Here is a 6,000-nt window from a genome sequence, read left to right on the forward strand (position 1 = left end):
GGGATGAAAACGTTTACGTGATTCATGTGTAATGTAATGTGTTATATTGTCTGTGTGACATAAATTGATATTAAATTAGCTGTTTTCTATAAGGTTAAGAATTACTGTGATCATATTATAATGAAGTAATCGAACTTGGTTATCTGGTCTTCCTGATGTTAGAACATTTATTTAAAATATATATAGACCATTTCAAAAGATGTAAACAACACTGGTCCAGAAGCACTTCCTGTTTCAGTTTATGACTGTTTTTTTTATTTCACACATATATCATTATCTTTAAGATGTGTGTTTAACTTTTTGACTCAGTTCTATGTGTTCTGTTGGTTGTATTTTATCCCAACGTTTATCTAGTATTAAAAAACTGAAACAGGAAGTGCTTCTGGACCAGTGTTGTTTATATCTTTTGAAATGGTCTATATATTTTTTAAATGTATTTCTGTAATGTTTAATTTTATTTTTCTGTGAAAATGTATCAGGTCTGTGTTCATCAAGGCATGAAGACTCTGGAGTGGGACAAGAGAAGGATGATGGGGTGTATATTCCAATAGACACATTAAGGTAAATTAAATACTGAGGCTCTTTGTGTTTATATATCAAAAGATTGCTTTGTGATTTTAGTGAAAGCTGATAAATACAGAGGGCTGGACAGTGGTTTCATTGATTAAGTGAGTGGTTTTGGGCCTCATTCACAACAACGATGAGACCGCATACTTGGATGAGGTAGAGAAATTAACATCATGGTGCCAGGTCAATTGTCTCTCTTCAAACGTGAGCAAAACTAAAGAGATGATTGTTGACTTCAGGAAGAGACAACAGCAACCCCATACTCCTCTTATGATCAGTGGGTCCTCTGTAGAGAGGGTGAGCAGCTTCAAGTACCTTGGTGTAAACATCTCCGAGAACCTGACTTGGACTGCACACATTCAAGCACAGATTAATAAAGCCAGGCAAAGACTGTACCATCTGCGACAGCTGAGGAAATTCAGAGTCTCACCAGCTATTCTGAAAACTTTCTATTCAGGAGCCATAGAAAGTGTACTGACTCAGTGCATCTTAGTGTGGTATGGAAACAGCTACAGTCAGGACTGCAAAGCCCTTCAGAGAGTAGTGTGCTTAGCTGAGCGCATCTCTGGGTCTTCTCTCCCCTCTATGCAGGACATCTACCTCAAACGCTGCAAAAGCAGAGCTGCTAAAATTATCAAGGACTCCATTCACCCCAGTAACCATCTTTTCACTTTGCTGCCATCTGGTAAGCGCTTCCGTAGCCTGATGGCTAAAACTGAGAGACTTAGGAGGAGTTTCTTCCCCCAGGCCATCCGGCTACTTAACTCAAAACCACCAGACTCTTATCGTCATCATGTTCACACTTAATACTCACTTTATCAGAAAGTCAATTGCTACCTCACTTTGACATACTGAAAGTGTTAACCTGTTTGCACATTTGCCTCTTGCACATTCCTGTGTATCTTAAAGGAATACTTCACCGATTTAGCATTCAGCTTTGTATCAGTAGAAACCTGACAATATTTTTGAATGACCGTGTTTCCCACCCTCATGTTCCTGTGAGAGGAGAGATATCTGTATTCTGGTTGTGCAAAAAACTATTCCGATGACGCAAAATGACGATTTTTGCGTCATTGGCAGAGATTTTGGCCAGAGGCAAAGACTACAGCCAGTATTAGGAGCTACTTCCGCATGTTTTCTCACCGCCAATAGGGGTTGGACTGCGAGTCCTTTCGGAAAAGCCCGAATCAAAACGAGAGTCAGCCATCTTTAATCTTCGCTAAGCTAAGCTAGCCTGATCTTGCTTTGTGGAGAAAGCCGAGTAAACAAACCACGATGGCAGAGTGTAGTGTTGAAAACGAGATGGCAGAAGGGAATTTTGATGACCTGTTGCTCGAATCTGATGTTCGCGGTTACCTGTACGAGCCGCAATACAACGAGGAACAGTTACGGATGATTGAGGAACAAGAGGCTGCCACCACGGCTGCTGTAGCCGAGGTGGGGCCGGTCTGGTGGTTTACGTGCTCCCGCTGTGCGCCTATGGACACCGAAAGAGAGTCATATTGCTGTCGCGAATTTCAGCGATAGCATTTTCTTCTTGAAGCCCGCAGGGAGAAACGGAGGCATGGGTATAAAGTGAGTATTTTGTTTTTCACGTCCGTCAGCTGAGCTATGGTTGTTATATTTACACCTATGTTAGCCTATTCTGTATGTGAAAATAGCTTGCACTGCTAACGTCGTGCTTACTTTTTTTCCTTACATCCTCGTCATTTCATGGAATGGGTTTAGCAAGGCGAAAGACCGGGGAAAAGACATCGACTTGTTTTACCTGCCTGTGTTGTTCAGGACATCAGACGTAGATATCCAGCTCCTCACGGACATTATAGCGGCTATAAAGAAACGGATGAAGCTCTGGATCAGCTATGAGTGGGATTTGTTTATGTTTTTTAATAAAAAGTTAAAACTCACATTTGTTGTGGTTCGTGTTATAGTCCTTATTGTTGCTACATTAGAATTTATAAAGAAACAGTGACTGCAATTTGAGGAAATAATTCGTTTTTTAAAGTTTAGGTCTAAATTCTGTAACACACATAATATTTGGCTTTATTTTTAACCCAAATTATTTTGTAAAGTAAGTAATGACAGCTAAATCACAGTAACAGTAATCATTGCGCCTCCGCACGTCTATAATGTATAACTTTGGTGTACAAAAGACAGGGTTAGATGAAGAAATGTATTTTTTATTATTCAAAAAGGAAATATATTGTGCCACCAGTGGAAAGAACACATTAAAATAAACAAGGACATAATTTACATCTAAAAATGTCCTGCACAAAATAAAAACAAAGCAAAACATAATAATAATTATGTGTGTATATACACACAGTATATAATAATATAAATATAAGAGTGGTGGCAGAATCTGATTAGGCACAGCAATAGAACTCAGGGAAGAGGTGATTGTTATTATTATTTTTAGAAAGTGTCAGTCTCAGAAGTGACTTTTGAAAGAAGTCGTGGCAGCCTCCTTTGATGGTTTAGGCCAGGGGTCGGCAACAGGCGGCCCGCAGGCCAAGAGTGGCCCGCCAGCAATATTTTCTGGCCCGCCGGATTATTTTGGAAGTCCGTTTTTTTATCAGACTATTTTTATTTTACAATAACAGTTTGCAAATATGGCTCCTATCATTCCTTCATTCGTTTTTTCGAATTTAAACCAAAAAGAAAACAAAGAAAAACGACTTGTTTTTCTATTATTTATTTTCTGAACTAAAATGAAAAAAACAAATAGGCCTTACGACTCGTTTTCCGATTTTCTGCTTGTGCGCTCAGATCAAAAATAGAAAAAATTAATGAAACGGGTTAAGACTAATTTTTATTTAACACCTTAGCAGACATATACCAATGAAATAATTTTAAACAGATCAGGTACTATTGTGGTAACAGATTAGAGCCGTTTTAATAATGGTTTGAATAGCAACCATGCGCCAGTTTTATTCGCTTGCAGTCCGACTTTTGAACTTTTTTCAATAATTTTTATTCGTAATAAATAATATGTATTACCTGATTAAACATATTTGCACTAAATGCTGCACAAAACTCTTCCACTAGCCTACTTGAGAAAAGCCGTAGCCGCGCGGCGATTTCCCCGATGCATAGTGTATGAAACGCCCAAAAGGATTCATGCGGTGCATGATGAAATTTTAAAGTATAAAGACGGTAGCGGAACTCTGGGGTACCTATACTTTGGACGGAGCGTGTGGTCTGACTGACAATAGCCCTCGCTTGACAGCGTATCCGCACTTCATTCTGACCACCTGTACAGCTTTAGGAGCTATTTGGTACTGAAACCATTGTCAGCCAACAACATTATTGTTGTATGTTTGAAATAGTTTGGCAGAAAATAGCTTACTTCATTTGTCAGTAGGGCAATATGGTTTCAGTTTATGTTGGTTAGATATTTGAGTTATAGGCTTTGTTCTATTTAATTTATGTTATTTATATTTCATTATTTTTTCTGTGACATTTTTTCTCTGCTGACAGTACAATGTTAAAATAATATTTTATATTGACACGAACACAATTTTTGTATAGCATTTATAATTGTTATAGGCTGCTTAATCTCTCTCTTTCAGTTAGAGACATTTGAATTTGAGATTCTGGAAACGAGATTTAGGTTTTGCGGACCCGTCAGGTCGGGAAATAAAGCGTGTGAACTAGAGGTCTACACGGAAGACCCGAGACCCGAAGACCCGGGACCCGACCCGGGACCCGTACGGGTTCGGGTCTATATTTTAAATGATCAGCCGGGTCCGGGTCGGGTCTCAATCTATTACTTCGGGTCCCGGGTCTGTTTAACATTGTGGGTAATACCCGAGGTCAATCGGACTCGGAGAACACACACTCACATTTAAATAAAATATTTCAAAATCAGCAACAAAAACTTAGATGAACTGTCGCATAAATTTTTTCTATGACGCTAAAATTGCGTTAAAAGGTTTATATTTGGTTGCTCCAACCAGGCAGCTAACGCGCATGCGCTCTTGTAATGTTTCTCTGGCTACCAGTCAGGAGCTTCTGCAGTGAGACGCAACGACTTTACCTTTGACAATTGGCTCTTTTATTTAGAAGGCGGGACCTATTCCGCCGTACCGCGCATTTTGCACTGACTTCTCTTATTTTTATAATAATATTATAAATTGACCGTCTTGCTGCTCTTATATCTAAAGTTTTCGCGACTCAAAGAGCACATAGATGATAGCAAAGAAGCAAAGCTAACGAAAGCAGCCATGGCACTGAACGAGCAATCGTTATTATAATTCAAATGGGCAAACATTATTAAGCAAGTTGACCCGATGTAAAACTGCGTTATTAATCACCATGACTGTAAAGTGGACTTTAAAAGCTGGAATAAGCATTAAAAAATTCAATCGTCAAGAGAGGAATAACATGGATGGAACTTTCTTGGAAAAAAGGATTGTGCATCACACAGACAGGTACAAGGAGGGAGAAGACTAACTTCTATGGGTAAGACAAAAAGTTTAATTTTCGCTACTTGTTTATTGACTTATTAATAACATTAAGCTAAGAATATTTGCCGGTCGGGTCTGTGTCTTCCCGGACGGGTTCGGGTCCAGATTTTAAATAATAGACGGGTCTTCGTCGGATCCGGGTCCAGCTTTTAAATAATATACGGGTCCGGGTCGGGTCCGGGTCCAGCTTTCAAAACAACAGACGGGTCCGGGTCGGTTCAGTGTAGCACATTTGCGGGTCTGATCGGGTTCGGGTAGGAATTTTTGGACCCGTGTAGACCTCTAGTGTGAACACAGAGTGTATTTAAAGCATTGCTGAATAGAAACTTGTGGGAGCTGGACGAAAAAAAAACAGTCCAGCACAGACCTCCTTAAACCTTGTGTGTGTATGTGTGTGTCCCGAATAAATGATAATTAAAAAAGGAATAAAGTTCAAAAGCCGGACTGTAAGAGACTTTTATGGGAGCATAAATGCCTGTAAAATGTTACCATTAGTACTTGATCTGCTTAAAATGATTTCATTGATATATGCCTATAAAGGTGTTAAGTTAAGGAATAAATAATGGAAAAACAAGTCTTTTTTTTCATTTTTTTATTTTTGTTTTTAATTTGAAAAAAACGATTGAACAAATGATACACGGACCCATCATATTCCATGATTATATGTTTTAAGCTATTTTTTTATGCCGTCTTTCGTCTTTTAAATAGGAAATAAAAACAATGTTGCTTGACAAAAGATTAGATTCAATTCAAAATTTAAAAAAACTCAGCTGGCCCGCCATCTACTGGCTAAAAAAATATTGGCCCGCGGCCAAAGTTACTTTGCCGACCCCTGGTTTAGGCACTGGTGCAATGTTGGGTGGCAGTGGGGAGGTTGGCACGTTGAACACAATGTTTGGATTGAGTCTTTTGTCAATGGCCTTCTGGATGAGTTTGTCTACAAACTGTGTGGTTTGAAGCTTTT

This window comes from Paramisgurnus dabryanus, chromosome 13, assembly GCF_030506205.2.
Source record: "Paramisgurnus dabryanus chromosome 13, PD_genome_1.1, whole genome shotgun sequence".
NCBI lineage: Eukaryota > Metazoa > Chordata > Actinopteri > Cypriniformes > Cobitidae > Paramisgurnus > Paramisgurnus dabryanus.